Source organism: Coturnix japonica, chromosome 7 (assembly GCF_001577835.2).
Source record: "Coturnix japonica isolate 7356 chromosome 7, Coturnix japonica 2.1, whole genome shotgun sequence".
NCBI classification, from domain to species: Eukaryota; Metazoa; Chordata; class Aves; order Galliformes; family Phasianidae; genus Coturnix; species Coturnix japonica.
The window spans coordinates 5,592,725-5,610,516 of record NC_029522.1 but is presented as its reverse complement, the minus strand read 5'-3'; the positions used below and the strand labels follow the sequence as shown (position 1 = coordinate 5,610,516).

At 37.5% G+C, this 17,792-nt stretch overlaps 1 long non-coding RNA gene across 9 annotated transcripts in view; it reads right to left on the bottom strand.

Annotated features, from left to right (window-relative positions):
- LOC107316441 overlaps positions 1 to 17,792 on the bottom strand; it is a 311,291-nt gene that overhangs the window by 85,654 nt on the left and 207,845 nt on the right. For all 9 annotated transcript variants that reach the window (XR_001556346.2, XR_001556345.2, XR_004307965.1 and 6 more), the window contains one exon: positions 7,180 to 7,309. This is a non-coding gene — a long non-coding RNA (uncharacterized LOC107316441). The remainder of the gene's footprint in view (positions 1 to 7,179; positions 7,310 to 17,792) is intronic.

Here is a 17,792-nt window from a genome sequence, read left to right as displayed (position 1 = left end):
GCCAGTCACCTTTAATTGAAGGAATCTATGAAGTATACACAACACTGTGTACTCTCACCATCACCTAAAAACACCTGTGTCTTTAAAAGACAATAATAAAAAAAAGCAAAACAACCAACAACCCAACAAGTCACCAGAGAGCAATCACCTTCTCTTGATCACATCCAGCCAATGGACTGAAATATTAAGGAAGGGGATGACAAAGAACACACAGAATAGGAGGCTGCACAAAAATTGTTTCCATAGAAATCTTGTCCCTTAAAACAGTGATAGAAATCGCCATGGTAACTAACTCAGAGAGTTATGATGGAGATTTGAAATTCTTCCTGGTTTAAGGACCAATCCACCAGCAATTGCATCCATCTCAAGAAGTTCAAGACATATGCTTACATACATATACACCCACACACAATAATTACATAGAATTTCTTAGCAAATTTCTGTCTGGAAGTTTAATAAGGGTTTAAATGATTTTAGGGCTTTTGTTTCAGTTAACAACGTGAACAGCAATAAATAAATAAATAAAAGAAAAATACACACATCCAGATATGCTAAATATTGATTGAGAGCACTCCATAAAAATAAACATCAAGGATTTGGTAGAAGATAAAGAAATATCAGTGATTCTAGTCTCATTCTGAACAACAGCTATAAATATTTTGGCATATCCATCTCTTTTAAAGGAATCAGTGTTACCACAGGAATACAGAAACAATTTTTCCCTATTCCTGTGAACCAAACAATACAAATTAACGTCAGCTTTCTTTATGTCCTAACTCTACAAGTGTTTTTGGTATCTTTATTCACATTCATACTATTTCGGGAGGGAAAAAAAAGCAATCAGACAGTGACCTCAAGCTGCTAACCACATTTGGGAGAAAAAAAGGCAGCCGATAAGAATGATTAAATAGCTCTCTTATCTGAATAGTACTTAATTTCTCACAGGAGGTTGCAAAGCCTTAAGGTATAAACAAATAGTTCTTCATTTTTCCCCTCATTTTCACAGAATAATTTTGCTGCTGCCATCAGTTTCAAGCACAGACATTAACTCAGAAATCCTATTCTGAGGAAATTTGTGATGGAAGCTAATTTAGATAATTGAAATGGTGAAAGTTATCGTGATGAAGAGCTCTCTTGGCCTTTCTTAACTCCATCCTCCCTGCTGTGTTTAGGTCAGAGACAGGTGAATAACTCCCTATCAAATATTAGCCTGTTTAAAACATAAATTTATTTCAAACATAAGGGCTACTTTTGGAGAACAGGCAATATACTACCATGAAGCTTTAACATGTTCAGATCTTCCTGTTTCATAATTCTGTACGCAGTGTGCTTAAGACTACACATAAGAATTCTAGCAGTTAAATGTAATCATAAAACAGAAGATGTGTGTGAACTATTAGCTGTGGTGAAACTCAGAATAATGCATTTTTTGCTGATCCAGTTCCCTTCCCTAACTGAAAGGTAGCCACCCTTAGGAGTCTGAATTTGGGAGCTCTAACTAATAAGCTAATGGGAGTCTTTACAGTTTTCCAGCAGCTGGCTCGTATAGAAACAAGATATCTTGGCACAGGGAATTATTTACACCCATGTAATTTCAGCATGACAGATGATTTGCCACATAACAATAGAAAGCAACAAAATAAGTAATTCGAGAAAGAAATGATTATCCCAGCTTTGGCTGAACTTCTCTTCCATCGTTAACACAACAATCAAGATTGCTGATATGGAGAGGCAGTATTTCAACCGTCCAAGAAAACTGCCATACTTGGCATGCAACAGTAACAACAAAAACAATACAAAAACGAAACCAATTCATCCCACAACCACTGTGACCACTCTAAATATATGAATTCACTTCTACTTCATGTAATTGTATTTGTCTAGGCTGTTTTTACAGGACATTTTAAATGGGCTGGACATTTTTCTTCATGTCACAGAGATTTTTTCATGTTATCCTCTCGTTAAATGTGACTAGTTGCTAAAAGGCTATATTTACGCAATGTTGTTAAATTTCTCTTGCCTCGTGTATTAATTATAATCAAGAAGAGAGAAAATCTAACTGGACTTCTTCTTTCTACTGAAAATAGTTGTTTTGCCTTTCAGTGATGCACAGTTTTTGTCTTTACAAAGCTATCTGAAACAATCATTAAATACCTACACAAGTTAACAGTGAGAAGAAACCACCTCCAGAAGAGTATTCCTGCTTCCTTCTACAGCTCTAACTCAGGTCATGGTCAGGTTTGATAGCAAGACTCTTGCCACAAAGATGTACAAAGAAAGCAGAGGATTTCTAACCATGACAGAATAAATACAAACCATATTAAAGATAGATTAAAAAATGAACCACATTTTTACTTCCCTGAAGGCTGATAGGTGTTTTTCACTAACGTACAAGGGAACAGCAAAGAATCACAGAATGACTTGGTTTGGAAGAAACCTCAAAGATCACCTAGTTCTAGCCTCCTTGTCTAGCAGACATGGGGTGGTTGAAATCCTTCATCAAGCTAAGAGCCTGTGTGTATAGTATTGCTTGTAGTTGAAGCTAGAATGCCTCATCAGTGAGTCTCTGTAGCTCTATAAAGCTGGTGCTGCCACTGTGAGAGCCAAAATATTGCAACATTTGAGTCCTTAGCTTATAAGAAACCTTCTTAAGTGGGACTTGCACTAAGCAAAGTTTTTTTCTTTGAGAGAGATGCCATTCTCAAAAACCTTTCTAAAGAGCTGGAAACCAGATAGACTGCATCAGCTTTTCCAGTGCAGGACTTATATGTGCCTTTGTAAAAATCCATCCATTGTCTTTCACCCTCAAATTAACGAATGAGCAGAGAAGGAAAAGAAACTCTCCTAGCCTACATAAAGTGGTTGATTTCAGTTAAGCATCTGAGGAAGGAAATCCGCTGCCCACAGTGCACAGTCGTAATCATCTGCTAATCAACTGCCATCTCTTCAGTAAGGGACAGGAATCAAATAAAAAACAACAAACATACAAGCACACCTGCTCTACCAACATATCCAGTAAACAATGGTATCGGCATAGATAAAATAGATAAAAATCTATAGAACAAGGCTAAAACACATTATCAGAGTATCAGAAACAACACATTCGAGAGTATTTTTTTGCTGTAATGCAATTATGATTAAATACTCTTTGGATGTAGCTTCTGAATTCAATAATAGCTCCTCAGGGAGCTTTTCAGAGAGTAAAAGTTACAGTGTATTTGGAATTACCCAGATGATTTGCTGCCTCACCTTTATATGGCTAAGCTCACCACAGGAACCAATAGGCATTTAACGTAATTTCACTGAAGGCTCAATGATATCACTATGTCATATCCTTTAGAGGAGGTCACATCAAATTTGAAGCCAGCCTTTCACATCCCCTGCATGAGACTATTAAATCCAAGTGTTTGAAACAAGATCTTATTAAGATTACACAGTAAGACCAGGAATACTACCAAGCACTTTAGAGTCAGCTTCACACTAATGCTGATTTCAAAGATTCACTAGTTGAGCATCTTAAACAACTAGCCATAGGCCAACAGACTGTTCAGCCTCCTCTCAACTCAAATTTCCTGAAAGGGTTGACAATTACAGTGTTTTGTTTTCCTTACGTGCTTAGTTTTGGCTATTTCACTCTCTTCACTCACCCTCTCAGTAGTACATCAGCCTAGTTCACATCTGACCTGAAATATGCCATATAAGTGAAAAACACCCTTACAGTTCTTTTTTTTTTTTTTTTTTTTAAATAATTTTGAAAAAAAAATAATAAAGAAGAAGAAATAAAATTATCTGTTCTAGATCAGGCAAGAATTAAATGGTTGCATTATGCAGCTACGTTAATATCTTCAGTCCAAAGTCTCCAGTCATCCCTCACCATTAGCATGAGATTCACCACCTAGCCCACTCCAGAATCTATAGATAAGGAGTTCCCTTCAATATTGCTTCTCATGGTTTATTTTTTTTGTTTAGTATATTGAGTGCAACTCTGACAGCGAGACAGTTCCACAAACACCAAACCTAATTTTCCTTGTGTTTATCTAAACAGAAGCAAAAGACATTGCCCACAGGTATACATTCTCAAGCACAACTCATTACACTTGTAACTTCTAACTGTGCTCTGTTCTTTGCTCTGATACATACCTTTAAAACTAAAGATGTTGCTTGCTATTCAGTACCTTGACAACTCACCACTTCTGGTGATTCAGTTCCCAAAATAGGAGAAAAAAGGAAAAAAATCTTGAAGAGAAAAAGATAAAGCAACTCTTCTCCTCTTATTAACCAAAATCCAAAGTATTTTTGTCTTCAGATACTATTCCCAGAACCTTTAAATCATCTGAAGAATCTGCAAGGACAGTGCTCATTTCCATATCTTATTCTGGTGACAAATACTCTCAGTGATATCTGTTTTGATTTATCCCCTCTGGATAAGTACTGAATACCCACAGGATCCTTAAGACTGAATCTTAAGGTCTCACTTGCTGGGGACATACTGCGAGGGCTCCATTTCCATAATCACTAATTCATTAATTCATTCTGCCCAACTAAGTGAATATTTACATTTCTTATGGAAACCCAAGGGGTTAGAACAGGTTCATTAGGATAGATTAAAAAAAATTCATTTTTCCCTAGTCTAAAATAGCTCAACTCTAAAGGATGAATTAAGTGTCTTTGGTGTCTTTGGAAATTGGGTATGTCTCAGTTTCTTCAAAGTGAGAACTCAATTCTTCATTTAAATCCCATCAGAACCATAAGTAGTTGTTGGTGAAAAGGGTGGAAGGCAGCACAGCCTTTTCCTGTGTATCTTGTTTTATCTTTTATTGTCTTGCATTTATTTATGATTTAAGAAAAAAAGTTCAAAATACTGCTTCAAGAGGAAGAAATTCACTTAAAAAAAAACATTTTCTAATTTTATATTTTAAAAAAAAATCAAAATAATCAGCAAAAAAATCCAGAAAAATCCATTTCTAAATGTTATTTTGTTTTGATCAGCCAGACCTCCCTTCCAGCTTATTCCCAGATGTGAAGAAGGAATGAAATATGTGAAAACAGACCAGCACTTATATGAAAAACATGCTTCTACAAATGCTGTGTGCTCCCGTTACAGTGACTATCCAAATTACACGCAACACTTCTAAAACCAAGTAGAGGCCAATCAAATGCACCTGAAAGACATTAAATTTCTCTTTGATCAAGCTGCACTGACTACCTAATAACACAGAAAAAATATTGCTCTCTAATGGAGAAAAAAAAGGAAAAAAGTTAATCTATGTTTCCAATTAAATGTTTCTCTTGGGATTCAAGAAAGCAGTTATGTCAGTTTTATCTGGAAGTTCTACGTAATGCCTGGCTTCTTTTCTTGAGCAGCTGGAAATGGTTCCATCAAAACCCAGCAGCACAGTACTTCACCTCTTGTCATTCTTAACTAGCTTGTGAAGTCTGACAGTCTTCCCAGAAGCACTTTGTACAAGGATTGCATTTTACAAGGCAAACATTCTTTTTGGACTTTCTCAAGAATGGGTAGGCACATTTTGGATTTAAGAGCTTCTGACCAACTCTTCTATTGGTAGGCATGCATCCCTGACCAGAAAGGTGAAACAATATCTGCTGCATGGCACTAAGGCTAAGTATGTTCTTATCCAGTATGAGGGAGGGGAAAAAAAAAAATATCTTTCTTGCATGATCAAAAGATATAATGCTTCCAAAATATGTCTTAACGGACTGTTAGCTCCTCATCACAAATGTTGGTTACAAATTCTACAAGGGGAAGGAGAGGGGGAATAAATATTCTTTTCTATATATTTTGTATCCCTTGAACAGGTAAAAGAACCCAAGAAAAAAAATCCATAGGATGTATTAGTAATGTAAAATAACTTTAGCTTCACATTAATCAAGCTTGATGGCTTGATACCCATTCACAAATAACAGTTGTGAGATACTAGCACAATATGTTATGTTTGCTGGTGTGTTCTATACAGTTACTAATAAGTAAAGAAGGAACAGTTGCAGAAAGAATTTTATACTGATTCATACAAGGCATGAATCTTCTCTCTGAGGGCAAGCCATTTGTGTCCTGTACTGTACAATTAATGTCATTAAACAAAGTAGAATTAATAGCTCTCATTAAAAGCATCTGGAGAATTTCAGAGCTACAATAACTGCGATCAACACACAATGCTGAAGTGGAAGTCAAGGTTACATCCTTTACTCCCGCCTTCAACTTTTGCTTTTATTTATTAAGTTCCAAAGTCATTGTGTCAACATAGAATCACAGAATAGCTTAGGTTGGAATGGACCTCAAGGATCATCACGTTCCAACCCCTGGCTACAGGCAGCTTACCAACTGCTAGATCAAGCACTAGATCCTAGGTTGTGCAGGGCACCATCCAACCTGCCCCTAAACACATCCATGGATGGAGCACCATCAGACACTCTGGTCAACCTGTGCCAGCACTTGACCACCCTCTCAGTGAAGAATTTCCTCGTGAAAACAAATCTAAATCTTGCACTCAGTTTAAAAACATTCCCCCTTGTCCTATCACTATCTACCCATGTAAAAAAGTTGATTTCCCTCCTGCTTATAAACTCTCTTTAAATACTGGAAGGCTATAATGAGATCTCCATGTAGCCTTCTCCAGACTGAGCAAGTCCAGCTCCTTTAGCCTGTCTTCAAGGAAGAGGTGCTGCAGCCCTAACACAATTGTGGAGAAACCTCAGCTATGATCTTCATCAAAGATACTCACAGGCAGTATATTTAGAATATAGCAATATATGTTAGAATACCGATTACCTGGAATTACCTGATAGTGATAATCATAGACAGGAGTATCCTGAGTTGGAACAGACCCTCAAAGATCAAGTCCAACTCATGTCCCCACACAGGACCACCCAAAATTCAAACTTCATAATGGAGAACATTGTCTTACTGAGGTCTGGCAGCAAAGAGCTGTACGTATTGCCACGGGCAGTATGTTCCATGCCCACTGCCCTATGGTGCATAACCCTATCCTCACACCCAGCCTGAACATCTCCGATGCAGCTCCATGATGTTCCCTCAGCACAGGTGATCTTAAAGAGCTCCAGTTAATAAGATTTATAGGAGTTTTTTAAAATGGCAACAACAGGCAGCACATAAAAACTTCAGAGAACACTTAAACTTTCCGACCAAAATAGCTGTCTTACCTTTTGAAATCACTGTCTGACCAGCAGAATTTATGCAGTGCTCCAAGTTTTAAGGGGAAGAGTCACACACAGTGCTTGAGGAGAGATCTACATCAAGAAGCGAAGGAGCAGCATTTCAAATCTTCCATATCTGAAAACAAACAGATAAACAGAGCCTGCATCATCTTTACCACAACTTTTTGTAAACCTCCTGCCAGGAGTAAAGGTTAATTTTTATACAGCTCAACAGTGCAAACTTGTCTTGGATACATGAGACTAGTGCTAAGTTGTAAAAAATAGACTCGTGAGGAACTTGAGAGAGCTAAGCAAGGCAGAAAGGTAAAACTACAGGGAGAGGTGAGACTGCTCTGACCGTGACAGCTAGCACCTCCTGAATTCAGGAGGCAAAACAACAGTACGAAAAGGTGTAAAACCATATGGGGGAAAAAACATCAAGTTGGAAAACAGCTACTCACTAACTGTGAGATTCAGCCCATTTCAAGTACAGCAGTGAGAAAAAAAAAAAAACAGCTTCTCTTCACATACATGTGAAGGTACATAAGTGAATCAGCTGAGAGAGAAAGAGACTGCTGCAACAGTCTCATAGCCTGGATATTTCCTTTCTATACCTGGGAGGTAAGATTAAGATATATCAAACATTCTGGAAATAAAGTTTCTGATGTTGAATTGCCAAGAGGGTACTAGCTTTGATTTAATAACAAAATCCAGTGACTCTATTTAACAGTAACAGAGTAGGACTTGAGCTTAACATTCATCAGAGCAAAAAGTCATATATTCTTTTTTCTTTAATATTTAAAATTGTCATTTTGCAGTGCACTGTATTAGAAAACTTATTCTTCATTTTATTGAAAACAATAGTCATCTGAATGTTGACATAGCATTTAAAAAAGTAAGAGAAGGGAGCATTTCCTATAAAACTATTTGCCACCAAAATTCCTAAAGGCACCTTAAATCTACCGTTTGTATGCCTATTAATTCTTTCACAGTGATATATTGCAATTTAAGCACTTCAGAAATGGGAAAGCACCTAAGAGACTGGAAAGACAGTCCTGTGAAATTTCCAGATGTAGCTACAAAATAGATGATGCATCTACTAAGGAATCTTGTGGGAGAAGATGGGGCATTGAATACTGATGACAAACTGTGCCTTAAGCTTATGTTCTCAAGATGATCAAAAACCAGTCAATTTATTTTCACTCATCAAGCACCCTTCAGTGACACTTCACAAAAACTGGGGAAAAAAAAGACAAAATCCCACCAGACAAATTATCTCCTCTTGACCAAATATTTGTGGACATGAAAAAGCATCAATGGTATAAAAATAGCATGAGCATGTCAAATGCCATTTCTCAATAATTTAAAGAAAACATCTATACACAATACATAAAACGTTGGAGAAAAGCTGAAGCCTGATGTACCAGCAAAGGAGCATTGATGAACTATTCTTTCCAGACCTCTTTCTCCTACAAAGGGACAAGATTTTCCCATTTACTGGCAGGAAAAGTCACGAGCGTCAAATAAGTTTTAGGTGCAACTTCAAAAAGATCAAGCGTTCACACCGTCTTTAGTATATAGAACCATGCTAATCTCCTTCAATACATACACACACATGCTAAAATATATATACTAACTATTAATACTAAGATATAATTACATATGTATTAGCAAGAAAGAAGTGCAGTGCCAGAGCACTGGAAAACATTACTCACAAAGGCTGTGAAGTCTCTTCCTTGGGGATTTTCAAAATCTGCCTAGCCAACCATTCTAGATGCCCTTGCATCACAGGGGGTGATGCATGACATCACACAGGGGGTTCTGGTGATGTCCAGAAGTCCCTGCCAACATCAGTAATTCTGAAATTCCAAACGGAATTCAATATCCTCGCATAAACACGGAACTCTCTGTAGTTTTTAAGTTCAACTATAATCCTTAATGTCTTTACCCAGAAATTGGAAGCTATATTGATGTTTTTCTCATCAGCTAGCAGGATAGGGGAGAAGGGAAGAAGTGCAAGAAGCTTTTCCATTAATTCACAAATACAAGCATGAAAGATCTGAAGCGTGTATCCACAACGAAGTTCACCTCTTCATATGAAACTACCCTCCCCTGCTGCGCTATTTCTCAAGTTAAGATTTATCACACTCCCTAAGCTCCAAGGCTCTCATTAAGGTGCACAACATGACAACTTGCCATCAGGCAACCACCTGTCCTGTGCAGAGCTGCAAAGAGCCCATGTAAGAAATGGTTTATGCTCACCTAACAAACACACTTGTGCATTATCTTCCATCTGTTATCACCACAAACAAGCAGTGATAAATGCTGGAAGAAAATTAAGTGGATGCTTCTAGGGTTGCCTCGCTGTTTATCAAGCAAAACTTGAACTCCTTGGATTTAATGCTACATCCTGGGGAAGAACCACTCCTTCTTCGCCTCTTTGCTGCCTGCTTTCTCCAGACCAACAACCACCAAGAATTTCCACATCTCAACTAGCCAGCACTCAAGGCAACAGGTCTTTTTCCAGAAGAACTAGGAGCACATCATAGGGAATGTAGAGGAAAAAGCCTTTTCTTTACGAAGAGTTTTAGCTTTAGGATTTAATTAGAGCATGAGTCAAGTTTTAGCATTAAATTTATGTGGTGACTAACAGAATTAAGCAACTAAGAAGCCAGAGGTTATCCTGATTTAACTTGGTCACTCAGGAATGTTCTTTGCAGTATAGGCCTTGTAATTGGCCGCAAGTTGCTTAGTTTATCATGAGAAGCAAAGCGGCTGATGTGCTGTTTAAACCTCAGTGCTGCACTCCCATAAACTGTATGACAGGTTTATGAATGATGCTTAGTCTATTGTTTCCAAATCAAGTAATCGGCAGTACATAGTGAGGTTAAATCTAAGGCTGTCGGTCCTCCAGTTAATAGAGAATGCACGTTTATCATGCTTGTGAATAGGTCAAATGTTTAGCTCTGTTTCAGTTAAAATATGATAATTAAAATCTGTAGAGTGCATCCTATTTTCTTCACAGAACGGCTTAATCTATAATAGGCTTTAGGAAACAAAACCACAACATTATACATTATTGATATTCAACCCATTGCTCTCCAATTTTAATGTAGCTTGCTTCCTTGTCTTGTCAATAAATTCAGCAGAAGGTTACATACACTGAAGTTTGAGTTGTGTCAAAAACAAAGCTGCAGCCTGCTTCCCAGGATGTGTTTACATGCATTATTATAGTTTAATCTTCTTTCTAATTTCCAAAGCAATGCATTTTCCCTCCTCTGCCATTTACTTTGAATGCGTCATGTTCACAAATGCTGATTACTTTTCTGCTAGGGATTTTCACCATCTGTGCTAACACAGTTGTTGAAGTTGTATACAATAGGAAGAAGAGATAATAGTCGTTAACATGAAACAACAGTAAGAGACCTAAATTTGTAAGCTCCAACTTTGCCTATAGTTTATGATTAATGGGAACGAGTACTTACTGAAAGCTGATTATGTGCTTCATTTTGTGTGAGGCCTGAGGGGCTGGAGGCTTAAAAGACTAAAATCCCTTAAATTCAACCCAATTTAATGTCCCTCTCAAATTAACTTAGTTGGTTCAATCACTGAGTCAGCACAATCTATACAACAGAAGTCATTAGAATAGACTTTCTTTTGCCTTGCTAAGGAAAGTATCAGTTGATGATCAGAGCTGATAAAGCAGCACAAGACAGCACAGCATCTCCTGAAAATCACATTTTCTTTGAGCTCAAAATTAATGTTCTTCAAAGCATTACTACAACTCTAAGCTTAGCTTTGAGTTTAGACAAAGGTCATATTTCAGTTCTCTAGCTAAGTGTAGAGGACAACCATAAATCTGTGAGAGATGGGACCATGAGTGCTACGGGAGTTGGGGTGCACAGCAAGGAGCCCTTGAACAGCCTCTCAGCTCCCCTCACCACATCAGTTTCACTTATGTGTATTTTCACCTGACTTTCAAACACTATTACAGACATAAATTGACTGATTCATGATAAATGAAACACTAGGCTCAAGGTGAGCACTGATAATATTTCTGTAGTACCCACTGTGCATCTCAGAGAACCTGCACAGACTTTATAGCAACTGAATTGCAAAGGAATAGCTACCAATTGTTTCTTGTCCTACTGTTCATTCGTTCTTATGGTTTTCCTGGCATTCCTGTCTTCTGTTCTGCTTCTCCTCCCTCTCAAGCAACACTCAGACTGGCGCATCCACTTCATTTCAGGGCAGTTATTCCCAGTTCCAAAGGCAGAGTTCCAGCTGCCACAAGTCAGCAACACTATTTATTTATTTTTATTTTCCTTCTAAAAATCAAATCTACCAACGCATTGCAAAGCAGCCTATGAAGGCAAATACTATAGTGTCCTATGTTCTAGGGTGCAGGAGAGTTGAGGGCAGGAAAAGGAAGAATAAACCAGCTACTTTACCCTTCCTTTATTTTCTCTCAACAGCTGCCTCAAGGTTTCCATTGAATTATCAGTGAGCTGGTGTTCATGGGAAATAAATTACCAGATTAAACTGGTTTAACTAATCAAGGTCACAACTGGGGAAAAATTCCTCAAGAACATCTGGCTTCACCTTCTCGTTGCTACGAGTGGTGTGAGCTCACAGCTTTTCTTAGATACACCTAAGGAGCTGATACAGGAGAGAGAGTGTGTATTAAAGAGTCACAGGGAGACCACTGTCTCTAAGCAGTAGTCATCTCCCCACCCCCCAAGCTTCATTCCCAGCCTTTCAGTTCCCTTTGCTGTGCTGGTTTCTGACCTTATGCTCCCTGCAATGAGTCAGAGCAAGATAAGAAGTAGATAGTTTTAGCTTGAGCAGTGAAAGACTGGGCACAGGGAGAATGTTCTGAAAGAAGGGCAGTCAGCTGCTCTGCCTGACACCTGAAACTGCACCACTGCAATAACAAATCAGTTTGGCTGCTGTTGCTGTCTGGAATTTTTTTTGAAAGAACTAATCAAGTATGCTACTTCATTTAATTCCTATTCATTTATCTACCAGGTCCTTAACTAGCAATGACCTTGTGACTGGCAACCACACAATAGCTCTATTTCTGTAATTTATTCCAATACTTTTTTTATTTTTAATTCATTCCACTATTCGATGGAAGATAAAAGTACTCTTGAGGAGATGTCTATCCTAGAGAAAAAATTAATAACCCCAAAAAAATGTTCCAATTCTGATCCTCTGAGAAGTGACAGCCTATAATCCCAACATAAAGGATCTAAATTAGAGCTAAAATAAAGGCTTAGAATTATTTAATGATTAGGGTATTTAATATAATTATTTTCAAATGGCAAAAATAATCAGAACACTCAGAATTATCTATATAAAATAAGTAATAAAGTGGCACACTGCAGCCTCAGCTGTGCAGCAACTAAATTTAGAAGAGACATTAAAATGCAGATTCCCCTTTGCAACCCTACCCCCCTCTGCCTTAAACCAAATCAGTTAATCAGTCTGTTTCCAACTAAATGTGTAGGTTGTTCTGAAAGTGATGCCTCACGTTTATATACAGGGAAACTACAGCTGATACAAAGAGCGCAATAACGCTGCCGAAACACCACCCACCAACTGCCTCCCTGTGCTCGCATAAAATAGGAGACAGTACTTTCAGAGAAGCCTTCATAAAATGGACATAAGTTCACTATAAAAGAAGTTCCACCTCAATACTTCTTGCTCTACAGCATTCAGTTGCTAAATACTTAAATTGCCAGCTTTTCATATCTTTTAGAAAAATCAATAGCTATATAACCTTGTGTTACAATGTTAAACATTTCCATGTTACTGGAGTTTTAGGTAATATGTGAACCCTCCTCTACTGCCTGTCAATAGAAAACTATGGCACTGAAATCAATTTATGTTCTACTTTACAGATCATAGAAATCATAGAGAAATTAATTCTATCAGCTGCATTATACACAGAGGAGTTATGGTGCCTTTTGGAAACATCTACTGTGGCAGTGTTCGCTTCCTTCCAAAGTAACATTGCCGTGATACACTTGTTTTGTATAGGAATACCAAAAAAATACTCCTGTTTGAAAGATTCAGTTCTGCAATTTTGGGGCTACTCTGACAGAAGTTGCACAATTTTACTTAACTAAAATTTATTTGCAATTCCTCACTGTTACATTTTTGTACCAGCTCTCAAAGAATAACAGTACAGTGAACTATTAAAACATGGCACCACTATTTATGATACTTCAGGAAACAAAATACAAACAAAAGGGAAAATGTTATTTGAAGTTTTAGCTATATGAAGCCCACTTCAGTCCTTCAGGAAACAGTAAATGAAGCACTGAGATTTTTGTGCGTTTTTTGTTCATTTTGCTCATTTTTGTTCATTTATTAACATACATTTGTTATAGAACTACCCTCAAATAATGAAGGCAGGAGGGTGTTTTGAAGACTTAATTAAAACAAGTAATCACACATACAAGGTCATGCTGAATGGGGCTCTGAGCACCTGATCTACCAAAGGTGTCCCTCATCATTGCAAGGGAGTTAGACTAAATGGTCCTTAAGGGTTCCTTCCAACTCAAACAATCCTATGTTCCTATGATTCTATTTCGTTAGTCATAGTCATATAAATAACACATAGAATACCAGTTAATTCAAAGTAAATAAAATAAAAAATTATATCAATCAATCAATCCTTAGTGCAAGATGAAACCACATCTGATTTTCTCATAGTGCATTCATTCTTACAAAACACTATTTGACCGAGTAAATTAATACCTAGGGGAAAAAGTTTAATTTAATATATATATATACTGTTTCTGATTTTGTTATGCTGTTAATATTTTACTATCGCTATTAGCAACATATTATATTACAATATACTCTCTTGCAATTACATGCTAGATTAATGTGATTGTATTTAAAACAGATGCAATAGAGAAGCTGCAGCCATGTCACTATTACAATAAAAATATAAGAATCTTTTTCTCTATTTGTTGTTTAGAGTAACTACCCTGATTGTACTGCAGTATGCTAACAGAGCTCAGTATTTTTATCAATTATGTCAGATAGTTTGTAATTGGAATTGAAATGTAAAGTTATTCATCAATAAGATATTCCCATAGGTCTCTAACAAATTGTGGTCCAGTTTTGTAACTCCTGCCCCTGGTACCCTAAATCAGACGTGCTGCCATCATAAACTTATATCTGTATAGTTACAAAACACTGCTAATGAAGGCTTCTTTAAGGATATTTTTCCTGAGACACCACAAATGAGAGGAATTGAACTAAAAACCTCAACAACAGAACAAAAACAGAAGTTTTGGGAGTTTTCAACAAACAACTACATGATCCAGAGTCTGTTTTGGGGAAAACATCAAGCAGCTATTCATTTCCACAATGTACAAGATTAAGCTCCACTTGGACCACCAATCATCTTCATATCGACCATCTAGAAGGTATTTTGTACTTATAAACTTGAAGTTAAATAATTTCTCTTTTTAGGGCAGTTACAAGCGTTCACTCAACTCCTAACACCCAGGTCATGCTTAGCCATAAGATATTGAAGCAGCTCACGAAATGAAGTTGAATTAACAAAGTACACTGTCCTGTAAATTTGAGAGACTGAGACTGCAACAGCAGTGAGTTGAAAGCAATAGTTAAATGTCATGCTAACAGTCAGATTTGCCCGGCTGTATGCTGCTCAGAAACTCCTGACTTCCAGTGTGCAATAAGGCCACGATGCAGTTTAAAGCACAGGGACAGTGAACATCAAGATCCTGACACAAATCCTGCATTTCCAACAAAACCCATTCCTGAAGCCCTCACATTTTTCACCAGAATCCATGTACACCCTACTGAGATTTATCTGGCAGAGAGCCCCAGTGTACCTACAGCTCCCAAGAACACCCCTGGAATAGGTCACAAATTTGATCTTATTTTGTTCTTGAGAAATAAATGTGTCCTTGTCACTAAAGGAGTTACTTTGAACCTGCAAAGACAGAAGCGCTTCATTTCCTATGATTTGCTTGGTTTCCTCCTAATCCAACAAACATTCCTATGAAATGAGGGAAAAATGAAAATCTGAGTAACTGAGAAGTACGAGATCTGAGATACCCCACACCAAATTCTGGTACAAGAGTCTGTCAAACAGTAGTAAGAAGAAAAATACAGATAATAGCACATGAATAGCTATCAGTATCACAACGACCTATTAGTAACAGCTGCAAATGTTCCTATATTAGTTTCTCTCGCAAGACAGATGCAATCCTTTCCCTCTCCCATCATGAATTAGAAAGCCCTTGATTAAAAAAAAAAAAAAAAAAAAAGAATCTTTAGAGTACAAATTAAGAGAGTCATCTGAAGATTCAGAATTGATTTCCAATAATTCCTGTAAGCCTGGAGGGACTCCAAAAGCAGTGGCTATATTTAAACCCAGTGAGATGACTCAGGCAACGTCTGCCCACCAGAGATCTAAATAAAGGAATGGGATTCTTCCATACAGAACTGTTAATGAATTTTTTACCAAGTTTAAAAAATAAGACAGGCAGGTTTTTGGCTGACAGAACTTTTTTTTTAGGCAATAAAGGTTTTGATGTACACATGTGAAATCCTTCGTACTTAAGCCCTCTCCTATAGGCCGGATCACAAACACAAGTTGTTTCCTATGAATTTCAACTTCAGGAGGATCCCCCACTTAATTGCTGATTGTGCCCCAATTGCCTGACATTACACAAAAAAAATACAGCTGTGATGCCTAGCTCATATCCATTAGTTTTCCAATACCTCTTTAAGGATCACATTCTAATATACAGGAGTGATAATGCGATGGCACAGTACATGGTTTAGTTTAGACTTCACCTGAAAGCTAGAACCTACCAACGTAGCGAGCATTGCTGTTCAATTTAGTTGGACTACTTTTACCTTTCCAACATTCTTACATGCATTTGATGTTTAAATCTCTGTCTGAGAATAGGAAAAAAATAATAATTTCTGGTCATCAAAAGCCGTTTATAGTTTACCACTTACTAGCAGTTCTAGAGACAGACGTGGATTCCAAGGTGTTGCACAGAAAAGGAGAGAGCAACACTAAAGGAAATGCAGATACAGATTACTGTAATTACTTTTCGGGTGGATCAGTCTGGTCTAAGCCATCACTAACACCTTCAGCTGTCATTGCAAATACAGGAACTAAAGACACCCAGCAGGTCATTCATATCTCTTAGGACATGTTTTCAATTAACTCCAATGACACATCCTCAGCAACAGCAAAGAAACCTGGACTTTGTCAATTAAGGAGACAATTAAAATTTAACTTTCACAGTTCCTCATTTTAAATTTAATCTTTGCCATGAATTCTGCACAAAACAATTGCAACATAAAGGAAAAGCTGAGGTGCTCTTCTGGTAGACCTCAAAATCATGGGGAAAAAAGTAAAGCAGTTCTCGTAGGGCTATCCTGACCAAAAGAAGTCAAGAGTCAAGTAAAAAAAAAAATCACCGGTAACATCTTCAAGCGTTATTTTTCTTTTTCTGTTTTAGAGAGAAATGTTGCCAAGTACTTCCCAACCTGTCCCAAAAGGAGTGTTAATCAAAACTTTTCAAATATCATTAAGGATCCATTGAAGTAATTTCAACATCTTTTTAAGGAAGATTCACTCATCATTAATCAAATGTCAAAGAGCTCCTAGGACTAATCGTTTTCATGTGAATGGGAAGGCTAATATACTGACTCCAAACCAAACAGACGAATACTTCTAATAAGAGTAAAGAGATCTGATTACATACTTTAGCCAACAGCACTGGCAGGCTACCGTTACCAAAACTCACTGTATATAATAGCATAAAACCTAAGGCATTTCTTAACAAGGAGAATTATTTAACATTGATAAAGGGATAATGCTGAGCAAAAGACAGCTGTTTTAAAATTATTACTCTATTATGAGGTTATGTGTTGGCAAAGTATTTGTTTACAGTAAAATCACATCTCTACTCAAAACATGATCATGCCTTTTTCAATTTCTGCTAACAGCTTAAAGAAGAATCATGTCTTTCTCAGCTCTGGCAGCAAGACAGAACTTCAGCTATTTTCTTTAATCAGTGGACTGAGGCATTGTTCAGCTCATATCAGACCGAGTTTGCACAGGTAAGTGTTTAATTTGCTCCCAAGAAGAGGAACAAAATAAGCTACGTTGCCCCTACCGTTAGCAGGCTTTGGCAGAAGTTTTGCCACATCACAGCTATACATAATCTTATAAGGCCTCAGTACCAGGGCAAAAAGAGGCCATTGGTGTCACAAGCAGTGTCAAAAACATCAGGGAAAGGGCTAAGGATGCAGATCTTCACTTGTCCAAACCCTGGATTTGGCTGAAAGCTTGTTCAAGAGCTTCATCAAGGTGTATCAACAACAGCACAAGCCACCATGAGCAGCATGATCCAGGAGCAACCTCTACACCCATGTTAACCAAGGGGCTTATCCATGTCCCCTCTGGACACCACCACTTCAAAGCCTCACACAACAGGTACCCCATGTCCCAGCTGTGTTTAGGGATCATTATTTAGTGCCAATTTTACTCCAATAGTCATGCTCAGGTACCAAGCTTGATGCTAATAGTAAGACTGCCAGTGTCAAAA